The sequence below is a fragment of the Lithobates pipiens genome, unplaced genomic scaffold (assembly GCF_037356315.1).
Source record: "Lithobates pipiens isolate NorthernLeopardFrog02 unplaced genomic scaffold, aLitPip1_a1.2 Scaffold_13, whole genome shotgun sequence".
Lineage (NCBI taxonomy): Eukaryota > Metazoa > Chordata > Amphibia > Anura > Ranidae > Lithobates > Lithobates pipiens.
In genome coordinates this window covers 156,352,886-156,370,365 of record NW_027507718.1, presented here as the reverse complement: position 1 = coordinate 156,370,365, position 17,480 = coordinate 156,352,886, and the positions used below count along the sequence as shown (strand labels likewise).

The window sequence follows — 17,480 nt, the reverse complement described above, 5'->3', positions numbered from 1 at the left end:
TCTCTCTCTCTGTCCCCACTCTCTCTCTCTCTCTCTCTCTCTCTCTCTCTCTGTTCCACCCTCTCTCTTTATGTCCCCCCTCTCTCTCTCTCTGTCCCCCCTCTCTCTCTGTCCCCTCTCTCTCTTTCTCTGTGCCCTCCCCTTTATCTCTGTCCCATATCTCTCTCTCTCTGTCCCATCTCTCTCTCTCTGCCCCCTCTCTCTCTCAGCATCTCTCACACTCCTCCCCCTCTCTCTGCCCCCCGTGTGTCCCCCCTCTCTGTGTGTATCACCTATCTCTATCTATCTGTCCCCCTCACTCTCTGTCACCCTTCTCTCTCTCTGTCCTCTCTCTCTCTCTCTCTTTCACTGTGCCCTCCCCTTTATCTATGTCCCATATCTCTCACACCCTTCCCCCTCTGTCCCCCCTCTCCCTCTCTGTCCCCCCTTCCCCTCTCTGTGCCCCCATCTCTCTGTCCCCCCTCTCTCTGCCCCCATGTGTCCCCCCTCTGTGTGTGTCCCCTATCTCTATCTATCTGTCCCCCCCTCACTCTCTGTCACCTTTCTCTCTCTATGTGTCCTCTCTCTCTCTCACAGCCCCCTTTCTCTCTCTCTCACAAACCCCTATCTCACAACCCCCTCTCTCTCTTACACACAACCCTCTCTCTCTCTTACACACAACCCTCTCTCTCTCTTACACACAACCCCCCTCTCTCTTACAAACCCCCCATCTCTCTCACACACCCCCTCTCTTTTGCTCAGCACCCCTCTCTCGTGTTGGCACTTTACAACACAAAACCAACTTATTTATTTCAGTTTGGGCACTCAGACTCAAAAAGGTTCGCCATCACTGGCCTATTCTATACAGGGAAGGTTTGATTAGACTCATTCTGCAGGCAGGACTGCTGAACCTCTCAATCTCTTACAGCTTGTGTGTGCCATCACACTGAAGTGGGCAGTGCTGCCCTCTAGGAGCAATACTGTTTCTTTGTTATCACTCTACCATTGTGTACAGCAGCAGTCTTGGGAGGTGATGTGAAGACCTGTATAGTATGCATATTGGAGGGCTAGAAACCATTATCTTCATTCACGAACACTAAACACTTGTTTTTCTCCGACTACATTGTAGAAACCGGAAAGGAAATAATCCCCCAGTCTGGATCAGTCGGTTCCGCGCACGGCTCTGAGCTCGGCAGCAACACAAGGTTCGGCTTACAGGTTTGTCTGTGCTCTGCTTTATGCATAACTTCAAAATGAACTCACTGCTTTCAAGTTATATATGCATTGTTTGTAGGGACTGATGTTGGTGCACTGTCAAGTTAACTGATGCAGGCAGTGCATGATTTTAGTACGGTACCTGTCATCATTTTGTTTGTACTTACAGCCATTTTGCTACTCTTTACGCAGTTTTCATTGCCATCATTTTGCTAGAATCTAGCACTGATTTTGTATGTAAAAAATGTGTAGTGGATGCATAAAATATTTTGCCTTGTTCAAAGTTACATAATCTCTCTAGCCCAGGCTTTCTCAACCTTTTTAACATAGATAACCCTTGAAATAACTTTCTGCTCACATGGAACCTTTAATAACAATCACTGCAGCTTACTGTACATTAGTGCGATGGTCAGTGAGAAGAATGCGCCTCAGACCCCTTTCACTTGGGCGCCTCTGTTTGATGGACTCCACTTGCTCAGCGGGGGATTGCTGAGCTTACTGAGCAGAGGGAAGAATGACCCAGTCCCGTTCCCCTCTATGGGGAGATCAGGTGAAAACGGACCACCTGTCCATTTTCATCTGATTATATCTCATCCGCCAGACGGATAGAAAATAGGACCACCATCGTCTGGATTTTGAGGACAGGATCAGATCGGATAGCGGCGGATGTCAGCAGACATGTCACCACTGACATCTGCCACTCCATAGGGGTGAATGAAGGGTCCGATCATTGGTTGGACAGCCCGTGTGAAAGGGGCCTTACATTTGAGGTCAGTAGGAAGATTTCCCTGGGTACACATACTGTAGCGAAAAAGATCATTGTGGTCAGTGGGCTATCTGAAAATTAGAAATTGCTCATTGCTCAGGAGGGAACTCCTAGCGACCTCTGGAGAAACCCTAGGGTTCCAAGGACCCTGAGAAAGGCTGCTCCAAACAATCTTTACTATACTTGCTAGAGCATAGCAGATATTACTGTGTTTCATACTGCATTTATTTTATATTGCAAAAGTCCTGATTAGTCAGGGAAAGATTAATCTTTCTCTGTATAAGCACATTATAGTCTTTATATATTCTTTGGACTGTGGTCTTCTTTGTGATCTTAACCACTTTAATATAGGGAAATTTTACCCCCTTCCTGCCCATGCCAATTTTCAGCTTTCAGCGCTGTCACACTTTGTTTGATAATTGTGTGGTAATGTAACGCAACGCTCTACCCAAATTTTTTTTAATTATTTTCTTCCCACAAATAGAGATTTCTTTTGGTGGTATGGTATTTAATCACTGCTGTTTTGTTTTTTTTTGCTAAAAAAAAAAAAATGTCCAAAATTTTGAAGAAAATTTTCTTTCTCAGTTTGTCAGTAAATTTGTTAAATAACTTTTCTCCTTCACTGATGTGCGCTGATGAGGCGGCACTGATAGGCGGCACATATGGGCACCGATGAGGCTCCTCGGAAGGCCACTGACTAGATGGCACTGATGAGGAGGCACCAATATCTTAGTTGCCAACATTGTAGGAAATTTTTTTTGGCAGTAGGTGGAGTTGTATTATAAATAGGGGGTGGGGCACGCGGATATAGACGTGGCATAGGAAAAAGTGAAATGCGGCAAAATATGGGTGCGGTTTACGTAAAATAGTGGGTGTGGCTTACATGGGCATGGCTCGAATGGGCGTGGTTAGAGTCTGAGATGAATGCGGGATGGAGAGGGAAAGGGGGGGAGGGATGGAGAGGGAAAGGGGGGTAAGCCTTTCTGGCTGGGGTGGGGGCTGCTATGGTCTGGGCTGGGGGGTCGGGGATGCTTCTGTTGAAAAGCCTATGGTGATGTGCCCCTGAAGTGGCAGTTCAGGGATGCCTTATACTCACTGTGCTCTGCACTTTGATATCTGGCACCTTGGTCACGTCACTATATAACACACTTTTTTACACCTGCCTCTAGGGCCCACCCTTTTGGCTATGACCAGAGGAATTTTTGATTCCTGGCCGGAGGGCCTGGCCATTATATTGCACAATGGTCACCTTTTTCACTCCTCCTCTCCACTATCCCTTCCCCACTTTTTATTTATTTTATTTGTGTGGTTTGTCACGTTTTATGTTTGTCACTTTCACGTTTGATGAGTAGGGTGTCGGTCCTCGGACCTATCCTGAATGTCTTGTGGGAGGATGGACATAGGCCTTCTGGTTTGGTTTGCTCTCTCTTAAGGGGGTCTTCCTTCGGGGGAGCCCCTACCCTAGTACCTGGGTGGGTCTGTTTCGGCAGACCTTCCGGAGAAAAGCGGTCGTCCGGCTTCGGCTGGATTGAGCCATGTATTTGGTATCTCAGTCCCCGTCTGGAGCCTAACGCCCCGGGGGATCAGGGTAAGGTCCTTCCTAGTGGAGGACAGCAGACACCCGTGGCACGGTTTTGTGTTTCACTCTTTATGTGTGTGCACTTTTTTTGGCACCTGGGTGGAAGTTTTTGGGTGTGTTTTGCACGCCATAGGCTTTAAAAAAACAACAACAAAAAAGCAAAAAAAAAACCAGAGCAGCCTTCCTCACATCTTTGTCTCCATCAGCGGAGCCCCTACTTACATATGGTGTCCCCATCAGTCCTCCTTACATCTGGTGCCCCTCTGACATCCAGACTGGCCCCCTCTGACATCCCCCAGACTGGCATTGGCCCCCTCTGACATCCCCCAGACTGGCACTGGCCCCCTCTGACATCCCCCAGACTGAGACTGGCCCCCTCTGACATCCCCCAGACTGAGACTGGCCCCCTCTGACATCCCCCAGACTGAGACTGGCCCCCTCTGACATCCCCCAGACTGAGACTGGCCCCCTCTGACATCTCCCAGACTGAGACTGGCCCCCTCTGACATCTCCCAGACTGAGACTGGCCCCCTCTGACATCTCCCAGACTGAGACTGGCCCCCTCTGACATCTCCCAGACTGAGACTGGCCCCCTCTGACATCCCCCAGACTGAGACTGGCCCCCTCTGACATCCCCCAGACTGAGACTGGCCCCCTCTGACATCCCCCAGACTGAGACTGGCCCCCTCTGACATCCCCCAGACTGAGACTAGCCCCCTCTGACATCCCCCAGACTGAGACTGGCCCCCTCTGACATCCCCCAGACTGAGACTGGTCCCCTCTGACATCCTCCAGACTGAGACTGGTCCCCTCTGACATCCTCCAGACTGAGACTGGCCCCCTCTGACATCCTTCAGACTGAGACTGGCCCCCTCTGACATCCTCCAGTGGCCGGCTGCGAAATTAATGGGACAAACCGAATTTCCTGGGACAAAATTTATTCGGGACAAGGGTCCTAATTAGGGACCGGCTAGTGGGCGGTGGTGAAATTAACGGGACAAACCGAATTTCCCGGACAAAATTAATTTGGGACAAGGGTCCTAATCCCGGGAGTGTCCCCGGGAAATTCGGGACAGTTGGCAACTAGGCAATATGCCGCAATGATAGGCAGCACTTATGAGCAATAATAGGTGGCACAAATAGGCGACACTAATGGGTAGCGTTGATGAGAAGGCACTGATGGGTACTGATTGGCGTCACTGATGGGCACTGCTGGGTCTGTACTGATAATCAGGGCACTGATGATTAGTGTCCTAAGTACCTGTACAGTCTCTCCTGCGAGGAGATGCCGCAGATCGACTCTCCTCGCCTCAAGCTCTGCCAATGTGAGGCGAGGAGAGACGATAAATGGCACTTCCATGTGATCGGCTGTGATTGGACACAGCCGATTATATGGGTAAAGAACCACGTCATCGGCTTGTGGTCACGCCACATCCTAGGGACACAGCGCGACTGCTATCACAGTGCTGCATGCCCCCGCGGGTGCGCAAGAACAGTGACAGTAATATGACACTGCCCCCGAACGAGAGGGGATCCCGCCTACCGTCATTTTATTATACGGCAGGCGGGATGTAGTTTAAGTTACATATGTATGTATATATAATGTGGTTTAAATTAATTTTTAAAATGTAATGTTATACATCAAAGAATTAGTATGATAACAGCTTTGGGACTTGTGTATCGGAGATTGTCTTCCATGTTTTAAAGCAGAACTAAAGTTCTGCGATTGTTTACTGTGACCAGGCAGGTTTTTTAACCACTTAAGGACCAGCCTCTTTTTGAGATTTTGTTGTTTACATGTTTAAAACCATTTTTTTTGCTAGAAAATTACTTGGAACCCCCAAACATTATATATTGTTTTTTTTCTAACACCCTAGAGAATAAAATGGCGGTCATTGCAATACTTTTTTTTTATACCGTATTTGCGCAGCGTCTTACAAGTGCACTTTTTTTTGGGAAAAAATTAACTTTTTTGAATAAGACGCCAGTAAAATTTAGCCCAATTTTTTATATTGTAAAAGATAATGTTACACCGAATAAATTGATACCCAACATGTCATGCTTCAAAATTGCGCCTGCTCGTGGAATGGTGACAAACATTTACCCTTAAAAATCTCCACAGGCGACATTTAAAAAATACTACAGGTTACATGTTTTAAGTTGCAGAGGAGGTTTAGTGCTAGAATTATTGCTCTCGCTCTACCAATCAATACTTCACATGTGTGGTTTGAATACCGTTTTTCATATGCCTGCGCTACTCACGTATGCGTTCGCTTCTGTGCGCGAACATGGCTGGACGGGGCATGTTTAATAAATGTTTTTAATATTATTATTTATTTTACCCTTTTTATTTTTACACTGTTTAAAAAAAATTGTCACTTTATATTACTTGTAAACATTCCTTGTAATAGAAAAAAGCATGACAGAACCTCTTAAATATGAGATCTGGGGTCAAAAAGTCCTCAGATCTCATATGTAGACTAAAATGCAATACAAAAAAAAAAAAAAAAAAAAAAAAAATGTAATTTAAAAAAATCATTTAAAAAAAAATGACCCTCTAAAAGCTGTGAGCGGAAGGGACGTTTTGACGTCGCTTCTGTCCCAGCAATTGTATGGAGACGGGGGGGGGGGGGTTCCTTTCACTCGTCTCCATACCAAGCAGGAGACAAGACGCAATTGCCTCTGCCTCTGCCGACGGCTCCAGTAAGCGGCGGAGGGAACAGGATCGTGGCTGGAGGGGGCCCCTCTCCTGCCACCGATAAAAGTGATCTCGTGACGAATCTGCCGCAGAGACCACTTTTATCTTGTAGCGGACCGCCCGCTGAAGAAGGGGATACCAGGGTTATGGCAGCTAGCTGCTGCCTTAACAACGATAGCCTCCTTCAAACAGCCGCCGTAAAACTGCGAGGGGTGGTCCATAAGTGGTTAATGCAGAAGAGACATGCAACAAAAACTTCTGCAAGAAAATAAAAGTTTGAACCGGCGGGGATACCTGCACCAGCAATCCTTTCCACAGGAGGCACTTGGTATCTCTTGGCTGTGGCTCTGCCTAAAAGCCCACCTTAAGTATGAGGAACCCCTTGATACATGTAAACAAGGCTCTATGTCTCTAAGTTGATGATTGGGAAGTTTATATGAGTGGATATATCTGCCACCCCCCCCCCCCCCATTTTTTTAGGGGTGACTACATTAATCTTCTTTTTGAGTGACCAATCGGCACCAGTGTCTGTGACACTATCCTTCTCTACCTCCAGTGGATGGATCCTTCATGATGTGTGATTCCATGTGTGATTAGACTCCTATAACGTGGAGTCTAGCTATCTGGTAAGGGTACATATTGTACTAATATGGTGGAAGGCGCACTTGGGTGTACGGTCATTCACTATCTTTGGACAACTATTTTGCAACAATTTGTCACATTTATTCCTATATGGACTTATATGGAAGTCCTATGGACTGATTATTGTCACTTTATTTCATCTCACATGTTTATATCACTATTTATTTAGCGTGACAATTGTTGTTTTATATGTATTTTGACACAATTTGTTCTGTCGTGTAATTGCCAGCCACTTGTTTGTTTCAGAATTTCTTACTTTCACCTGCAGTTACAACACCCCCTTCCCTTTACAATAAAATAAACATAGCTGCCTGCTTTCAGCTTTCCTTTGCATGTAAACTGAGCTGCATATGCGCAGCTCAGCTTACAACAGTCAGCCCTATCCCTGTGTGCTCGAATGACGGCCTCCTTGCGCATGAGCAAGAGTGATGTCTTCTTGCGCCAGCCAGTGAAGCTGGCCTTCTTTTCATAGTGGCAAGAAATATCCAAGATCCCTTTTCATCCTCAGTCTGATTCTGGGTATTGGATAACGTTTACACAAGTGCCCCCAAGGTTTATGATCATTGCTCTGCTTCTGGACCAGGGAAAGGTAGGAGCACTTGTGTCTCTCTTCGATTAGCTCCTAGCAGAAAATGTTGTCTGTCTATTGTTCCCCAAACAATAGGGAGAAGGATTTTATTCAATGTATTGCTGAGGATAAAGCCCTCAGGGAAATACTGTACACCCCAATATAAAATCTGAAGACAGTGGACAAAACTGTCAAATGCAAAAGGTTCTGGATGGAGTCCACCTTCTCCCCAAGAGTTCTCTCTCCAGAGTCTTTTATGTCAAAGTTGGACTTAATGGATGCGTACCTCTACATACCCATAAGTATCCCATGAAACCCATTATTTGCAATAAATGGGCTGAAAGGAGTTATCCATTTGTAATTCAAGGGGCTGTCATTTTGACTGTCATCAAGGTCTTACATTTTTATGAAGGTGTTTTCAGAAGTCATTAAAGGCTAGTTTACACTTGCTTCAAAACATGGCTTCGGACAAGCTTTGTTAAAGCTCTCTCAACGCCAGTCAAAGCTCCTGTCACTAAATAAAATGATTAGCTTACAGTCCTGTTTATACCTTGCTTTTCCTTGGTGCTTTGATCAGGCTTCAGTGAGGCTTCGATGGGGCTTCAAGCGAGCTTTGCCATAGACTTCTTCTATGGAGGCTTTGAAGGCGCTTTGAAGCACCACTAACGCTACATGGTATATAATTTTTGAAGCAAAGCCAAAGCAAAGCAAAAGCAAGTTGTAAACAAGACTGTAAGCTAACCATTTTATTTAGTGACAGGAGCTTTGACTAGCATTCAGAGAGCTTTAATAAAGCCTGTCCGAAGCCTTATTTTGAAGCAAGTGTAAACTAGCCATTAATGTGTGTTGAAGCCGAAGCAAGTGTAAATGAGCTCTTAGCCCTTGTACACACAGTTGGAAATTCCAACGACAAAATCCGATATTTTCCGATGGATTTTGTCCGAAAATGGTGTTGCATACACACGATCGGACAAAGTTGTCGGAAAAACCGATTGTTCAGAACGTGATGACGTTTGTTCGTTACGACGGGACTACGTTCAGCCTAGTAACCAATAGCTTTGCTCTCGTACTTTGATCTGAGCATGCGTGGCACTTTGTCCGATCGGATTTTGTTGTCGGAAAATTTGAGATCCTGCTCTTAAATTGTTGCCGTTGGATATTCTGACGGAAAAAGGCCAGTAGAGCCCACACACGATCAGATTTTCCAACAATATAATGCAATCGGACCTTTTCTGTGTGTACGAGGGCTATGAGTAATTCCATATTTGCATGACCTGCTCTTTTTTTGCAGACTCGGAAGCAACTCTACAAAGCAGTCTCCAAGTAGCCGTTTTTTTAATAGTGCCGTGCTTGCCTATAAAGGAAACTGGTACTTAAATGGAGTGTGTTAAGGTGCTGTCAGCTACTGTATTAGAATCTTGTGAGCTGCTATGTGTGATCTTATACTATTCAAAGACATATAAATAGCCATGAAAAATAAGTTGAGATACTCATGCCCTTTAACACTCATGAAAGACAACCTTCAGGAAAATAATGGGGTTGATGATTTCTGTAATCCCAGCAATGATGAAGGCCCAACTTCACACTAGACTATTCCAAAATTTCCTTCTGGTTGGGATTGACCTAGTGGTGGGAACACAGACTCTCAACCAGTGTTAGCAGTTGCATAAGTCAAATCTCCTTTTTCATAACAACTGATGCTAGGGCATGGTGATGGAGAGTTCAACAGAATCTGTCAGTGACTGTGGGTGTGGCCCCCCTCTCTAGCAAAAATCTTGTCAAACACAAGATAATTCAAATCAAGCTATTTTCAATACTTTTAAACCCAAAGCAACGGTCAAACAATGTCACAGCATTCTCCTATATCAACCACCAGGGGGGCACAAGGTGGCAAAGGCTGATGGTGATCGCGGAAGCGATTTTACTATGAGCAGAGAAAAATCTGAGACAAAAATACCTTTCTGTTCTAAGAATGCTCTGCCGTACTTCTCATTAGTTTAATTTTAGTTGTTTTTTCTTGTTGGTTCCTTTTAGCCCACTTCAGCATAACCTGTCGGATTATACTTTCATGGAAGTCATTGTTTCCATGCACTGTACCGATGATGGCCAACAAGCCTTAAACAGCTGGATGTAGATTGGTATAAGTGGCTCCATAATATTGAACTGTATATGTGCTTGGGAAGTGGAAGCCTGTTGTCACCCCCACATTTAGGACACCCAACAGTTGTCATCTCCACATTCAGGACACTGGCCAGTTGTCACCCTCATATTCAGGACACCCCAAACCGTGCATCAAGCAAGGGGATGGCACAAAGGTTGAAACAGAATATGTAGATAAAAGAGGACCAGCACACGCAGCTCCACATTGTTGTGCACACCCTGGAGGCAACAGATGCCCTCAGCAACAAATTCTACACCTGGTCCTGCCTATCCTCTGCCACTCTATGGTACAAGAGTTATAGGTGGAGCATAGTATGTACCCAGCTATAAAGATGTGTGAAGGATGGACAGCGTGGCCAGCAGTGGTCAGTGCTAGTGTCCAGCTTCTACACCCCATCTACCAATATGTGGCTGTATATAATTGTCACCAGAGACACTAGGACACATACCATTGATAAGGACATGTTTCAAGGACATTTTAAACTTTTTGAGGCTTCTGTTTAAGACATTTCTTAAAATCGCTTGAATTAATTGGTACTGTTTGCACTTATTTGCATGTTACGTGTGTCTACTATTGGCTCACCCCCATTCCCTACTCTGTTCAGAATAATTCTAAATGCACAAAATCAACAAACAGCACTGACTCAAAAAAATTGCCCTTTCACAAATGGGCACACTTGCTAGTTTTTCTAGATTAGCTGATTAACAAGAAATACAGTGGCTCTGGTGTGAGAAAGTGTGTGAGCTCTGGCTCCTCTCATCCCGTGAACAATCAGCCCAGCCCAACTTGTCCATGCGCTCATTCCAGCTCTCAAGCTCCTTCAGCCCTGCCTGTAGCCTTCAGTTTTTAGCCTTCATCTTTCCTCCCACTGTTCGTGAGTGCAGCCAGCCCGCGTGGACAGGATGGTCTGACTGGGATCGGGATTGAGACGGCCTTGGTAGCCTCTAAGCTTGTAGCCTTGGCTGCAGGCGGGTCCAATCTAGGGGGGCCAATATAGTGTGGCCAAGAGTCTTGCAGTTCTGCATGCTAAAAAGTCTTCAAGCCCTGACGTGTAAAGCTACTATGAACCTCTGAACCACTGAACGGCTGTGGCACTGTGGATATTTAGTTGCTTTTGAGAGCCCTGGACTTTGGAGGACTCTTATCAGTCTGAGGTTACACAGTACGAAAGTATATTACTGTTTGCCCTGTGTACAACTGATTGGACTGCATAGAATGTGAATACTTGTGGATGCTAAATGCCAGTTAATACTTTTGCTGCTGCTGTTATTATTGTTGCTTCTATCGCCACTGCTATTCATGCAGGCCACGGACGTGCGGTGAGGTCAGTGGCTGGTGAGGCACTGGCTAGTATCAGAGCGAGATACACACAGGTTACATATTAACAAGTTACACATTTGATTCTCATTATGTGGGCGATTGCAGTTCTACTAGTTAGACTCATTTAACAAATGATCGCGAACGTTAGAGCGAGAGCATTAATTCTAGTACTAGACCTCATCTGTAACTCTAAACATGTAACCTGTAAAATTTTTTAAAGCATCGCCTATGGAGACTGTTAAGTACTGGAGTTTGGTGCCATTTTACAAGCATGCGCAATTTTAAAGTGTGACATATTCACTCTGCGTAACATCATCTTTCACATTATACAAAAAAATTCAGGCTAACTTTACCATGTGATATAAAAAGTTGCATATAGTGCCTTGCGAAAGTATTCGGCCCCCTTGAACTTTTCAACCTTTTGCCACATTTCAGACTTCAAACATAAAGATATAAAATTTTTATTTTTTGTGAAGAATCACCAACAAGTGGGACACAATTGTGAAGTGGAACAAGATCTATTGGATTTTTGAAACTTTTTTAACTAATAAAAAAATGAAAAGTGGGGCGTGCAAAATTATTCAGCCCCCTTGCGTTAATACTTTGTAGAGCCACCTTTTGCTGCGATTACAGCTGCAAGTCGCTTGGGGTATGTCTCTGTCAGTTTTGCACATCGAGAGACTGAAATTCTTGCCCATTCTTCCTTGCAAAACAGCTCGAGCTCAGTGAGGTTGGATGAAGAGCAGCTGCTGACTTTTAATAAAATCACACTTACCTGTCCCAGGGTCCAGCGATGTCGGCGGCAGATGACGAGCAATCGCTCGTCTCGCTGCTGCCCCTGCCGCCATCCTCTGTCAGGGAATTGGGAAGTGAAGCATTACAGCTTCACTGCCCGGTTCCCTACTGCGCATGCGCGAGTCGCACTGCGCGTCTCTTATGGTCCCCCGCTGTGTCTCTGGGAACTGTGTGTTTCCCAGAACACAATGGGGGGGCGGGGCGTCTGCGGAGGTCTGCGGCGGTCTGCCCGTAAGAGGGTGCAGATACCTGGATTATCCAGGTAACTGCACCCCCCTCAAGCCTGAAAGGTGCCGATTGTGGCACCGGAGGGGGGGAGGGATCAGATTACCGGAACTTCCCCTTTAGGGTGAAGAACCGCTTTAACTGTGCGAGAAAAACATGGAATTATGGGTAAACCTTATAACCATAAACTTCCTTGTAGTTAAGAGGGCTGGGCTGGAAGGTTGCATGTGTCTTTTAGAAACATGCCCCCTTTAATGACACTGCAGTGAGAGGAGAGCCTCCACTGCAGCATTTTTATTGGACAGTTTGGAACAATGATGCTTTACCATTGGACCAAGGTTCCAAGCTGTCCATTGAGCTCAATGCCTCTGACAGGAATCAAAGGCACTGTGAGCTCATCCTCTCAGTCTGCTGCAACCGGCATGTGCCAGCTTGTATTTAAACTGGCTGTGCTGTATGCACCTTCTGACAGGCTGCGCCATAGGTGCTAGGTGCCCCAAATTGACCTGTGGTGGGGTATGACTTTGGCTACCTAATTCAGGGTCTCTGTGACCCCAGGTCTCCGAGCTATGACCCTCAAAGCTCCATTTTTTTTTCATGTTCATGGGTCTGCCTCACCTGCCTCCCCTGACTGCATGTCCGTAATTCAAGCTTGTGCTTATGTTTGTGGTCTGTGTCTATAACCACCTGTATCTGAGACTACTGCTCTAGCTGCTTATGCTTGGCCATAACAATATCTGGCACTTTTTTTTTTGCTTAGCTGCTTAACTAGCTAAAACTGGCTATAAAAATGCTGGCTATTTGGCTATATGTGTATTTGATTGTTTGGCCTTTGGACTCTCCGCTTTGTGAACAGCCGTTTTCAGCTCTTTCCTCAGATTCTCGATTGGATTCAGGTCTGGACTTTGACTTGGCCATTCTAACACCTGGATACGTTTATTTGTGAACCATTCCTTTGTAGATTTTGCTGTATGTTTGGGATCATTGTCTTGTTGGAAAATAAATCTCCGTCCCAGTTTCAGGTCTTTTGCAGACTCCAACAGGTTTTCATCCAGAATGGTCCTGTTTTTGGCTGCATCCATCTTCCCCTCAATTTTAACCATCTTCCCTGTCCCTGCTGAAGAAAAGCAGGCCCAAACCATGATGCTGCCACCACCATGTTTGACAGTGGGGATGGTGTGTTGAGGGTGATGAGCTGTGTTGCTTTTATGCCAAACATATCGTTTTGCATTGTGGGCAAAAGGTTCGATTTTGGTTTCATCTGACCAGAGCACCTTCTTCCACATGTTTGGTGTGTCTCCCAGGTAGCTTGTGGCAAACTTTAGACGAGACTTTTTATGGATATCTTTGAGAAATGGCTTTCTTCTTGCCACTCTTCCATAAAGGCCAGATTTGTGCAGTGTAGGACTGATTGTTGTCCTATGGACAGACTCTCCCACCTCAGCTGTAGTTCTCCGCAAGTTCATCCAGAGTGATCATGGGCCTCTTGGCTGCATCTCTGATCAGTCTTCTCCTTGTCTGAGCTGAAAGTTTAGAGGGACGGCCAGGTCTTGGTAGATTTGCAGTGGTCTGATACTCCTTCCATTTCAAAATGATCGCTTGCACAGTGCTCCTTGGGATGTTTAAAGCTTGGGAAATCTTTTTGTATCCAAATCCGGCTTTAAACTTCTCCACAACAGTATTACGGACCTGCCTGGTGTGTTCCTTGGTCTTCATGATGCTCTCTGCGCTTTTAACAGAACGCTGAGACTATCACAGAGCAGGTGCATTTATACAGAGACTTGATTACACACAGGTGGATTCTATTTATCACCATCAGTCATTTAGGACAACATTGGATCATTCAGAGATCCTCGCTGAACTTCTGGAGTGAGTTTGCTGCACTGAAAGTAAAGGGGCCGAATAATTTTGCACGCACCACTTTTCAGTTTTTTATTTACTAAAAAAGTTTAAAATATCGAATAGATTTCGTTCCACTTCACAATTGTGTCCCACTTGTTGGTGATTCTTCACAAAAAATTTTAATTTTATATCTTTATGTTTGAAGCCTGAAATGTGGCAAAAGGTTGAAAAGTTCAAGGGGGCTGAATACTTTCGCAAGGTGCTATATATATATATATATATATATATATATATATATATATATATATATATATATATATATATATATATATATATATATATATATATATATATATATATATTATAATGTTTGGGGGTTCTGAGTAATTTTCTAGCAAAAAAATTATGATTTTTACATCTAGGAGAGAAGTTTCAGAATTGGCCTGAGTGGTTGGTTAATTACCATAAGTAAGTAATATACAAATAATTATTATATATTGTTTTTAAAATAATTTACTATATTTTCAAAAACTGTACTCAAGCAGGTGGCTCAATGGACAAATTACTGAAGTTTGAAGTTATAACTTCAAACTTGTAATTTCACAGTAAATAGATAAGTAATAAATTATTATGTGCTAACATACAGTATAGCATAGTAATCTATTATTTAGCTTGATTTAAAAAATACTTTTTAAGCAGAAGCAGATTCTCCCTCTTAAAGCGGTTCTGCACCTAAAATAAAAATATTAAAAGCCAGCAGCTACTAATATTGCAGCTGCTGACTTTTAATAAAATCACACTTACCTGTCCCAGGGTCCAGCGATGTCGGCGGCAGATGACGAGCGATCGCTCGTCTCGCTGCTGCCCCTGCCGCCATCCTCTGTCAGGGAATCGGGAAGTGAAGCATTACAGCTTCACTGCCCGGTTCCCTACTGCGCATGCGCGAGTCGCACTGCGCGTCTCTTATGGTCCCCCGCGGTGTTTCTGGGAACTGTGTGTTTCCCAGAACACAATGGGGGGGCGGGGCGTCTGCGGGGGTCTGCGGCGGTCTGCCCGGAAGTGGGTGCAGATACCTGGATTATCCAGGTAACTGCACCCCCCTCAAGCCTGAAAGGTGCCGATTGTGGCACCGGAGGGGGGGGGGGATCAGATTACCGGAACTTCCCCTTTAGGGTGAAGAACCGCTTTAACTGTGCGAGAAAAACATGGAATTATGGGTAAACCTTATAACCATAAACTTCCTTGTAGTTAAGAGGGCTGGGCTGGAAGGTTGCATGTGTCTTTTAGAAACATGCCCCCTTTAATGACACTGCAGTGAGAGGAGAGCCTCCACTGCAGAATTTTTATTGGACAGTTTGGAACAATGATGCTTTACCATTGGACCAAGGTTCCAAGCTGTCCATTGAGCTCAGTGCCTCTGACAGGAATCAAAGGCACTGTGAGCTCATCCTCTCAGTCTGCTGCAACCGGCATGTGCCAGCTTGTAGTTAAACTGGCTGTGCTGTATGCACCTTCTGACAGGCTGCGCCATAGGTTCTAGGTGCCCCAAATTGACCTGTGGTGGGGTATGACTTTGGCTACCTAATTCAGGGTCTCTGTGACCCCAGGTCTCCGAGCTATGACCCTCAAAGCTCCATTTTTTTCATGTTCATGGGTCTGCCTCACCTGCCTCCCCTGACTGCATGTCCGTAATTCAAGCTTGTGCTTATGTTTGTGGTCTGTGTCTATAACCACCTGTATCTGAGACTACTACTGCTCTAGCTGCTTATGCTTGGCCATAACAATATCTGGCACTTTTTTTTTTTGCTTAGCTGCTTAACTAGCTAAAACTGGCTATAAAAATGCTGGCTATTTGGCTATATGTGTATTTGATTGTTTGGCCTTTGGACTCCCTGCTTTGTCTGCTCTGTATGCATGCCTGCTTATTTTTGAAGGCCACAAACCTTAAACCACAGATATAGATTGTAGACGAGAGATCTAGAGAGGGCTAGTCAAGCCTACATCATGACGAGAAAAAAGGAGGGACAAGGGACTGCAGATCATGGTTCTCAAGAATCTGGTGACTCCTTTTCACAAGGTAGCCGGTCTACAAAAGAGAAAACTAAAGAGGCTAAAGAGCTAAGGAAGCTAAAGAAGCAATGACTGCTAAAACTGAAAGATCTGATCTGGATTTAAAAGACACTGAAAGAGAGGACCTGCGGACTGTTCCAAGTGTAAAGCCTTAAGAGCCCAAAAGATTTTCACTGGTGTTCATGATGATTCTTCAACACAGCAACTGGGTCAAGATAGTTGCACTACAAAGGAAACATCAAATTTCCCAAGTCTGAGCATAGAAATACCTGCCTTCAAACTGCATAGTAGCACAGGTGTAACAGCAAAGCCTTCAGAACCTACATTTTTAGATGTGTTTAACCACTTGGCAACTGACCCTTAGTCGAATGACGGCTACAGGGTAGGGATGGCCGAACTGTTCGCCCGGGGGCCGGTTCGCGATTCGTCCGTTCGGCGGACTATTGCCGCTGTTCGCCCGGCGGACTTATGTGTTTACAGTGTGAAAGAACTTTGACCCATGATGACACATCCATCATGGGGTACAGGACAGCCAATGGAGACATTTCAGCTCATGGACAATTGGACATTCCCCCTAACTTATAAATAGACCTGATCTGGCGGCCATTTTACATTCTTTCTTGTGTCATTATAGGGAGATATATAGAGAGGTTGCTGTGTGGAGCAGGGAGAGACTGCAGTGACACAAATTGCTAGCTATTAGGTCTACAAAAGTCCTTTTAAGGACTGGTATGGTATAGGTATAGTATAGGATATAGGGTTGAGTGCACTGCTGTGCTAGTGATTGTTGCAGCAGCCTGTCTTTTGTCAGTGCAGAGAGGGACAGGATGCTGTGTGCAGCAGGGACAGTCAGTTTAATCACTAGCTGTTACTATTAGGTCCACAAAGGTCCTTTTAAGGACTGGTATGGTATAGTAGTACAGTATATAGGGTTGTACACGTATATACTTTATTCCAAATATAGAAAGAATATTATACTTGACTGCTGAGTGACAAATGCAATCCAAAAAAAAGTATTATAACTGGTGTGATAGACCAGTGGCCCCCAAAAACGACATATTGAATGAAGCGGGGTGTTATATACCTTCTTCCACATACATACTGCACTTCTCTAGAGACTTTTGTCACAGGGTCATTTAAAAAATGACAGGCAGAGGAAGAGGCAGGCCCTTCCGCAGGGGTGGTAGGGGTAGGACAGGAGCAACAGACTTGAGCCAAAGTGGCAAATTGCAGAAGGTGCATGTGATTACGTCAAAGGACGCACCAGACTTGGTTGAGTGGCTCAGTCAGCCTTACTCTTCTGCACCCTCCTCATCCTCTCGATCTGCACCCTCTTCTTCAGTCTCTGCTATGTGCATCCCCAAAGACACTACCACCAACACCACCACCACCATATACTGTAGCTTCCGCTTGAGTCACAGTAATTATTTTCCAATCCATATCAAGACTTTTCCGATGCACAGCCACTCTAGGCATTGGATCAGGAAGAGGAGGTAGGAACAACCGCCACTCAGCAGTCTGACGACAGTACCCAGATCAGTCCAAGGAGGAGGTTGGTACCCGCTGTTGCTGCCTACTCCGAGATCTCTAATTATATTGGTGGGGAAGGTGACGTCGATG

The 17,480-nt window shown here is 45.1% G+C and overlaps 1 protein-coding gene across 6 annotated transcripts in view; it reads left to right on the top strand.

Moving 5' to 3' along the window:
* The first annotated feature begins 517 nt into the window (after positions 1–517).
* Positions 518–17,480, top strand: part of MPND (MPN domain containing) — a 719,135-nt gene continuing 702,172 nt past the window's right edge. For 2 of the 6 annotated variants that reach the window (XM_077475748.1, XM_077475746.1), the window contains exons 1-2: positions 518–1,009; positions 1,109–1,197. The gene's annotated coding sequence lies outside the window, so the exon portion shown is untranslated. The other 4 variants (XM_077475745.1, XM_077475740.1, XM_077475744.1 and 1 more) reach the window with 4 other exon arrangements.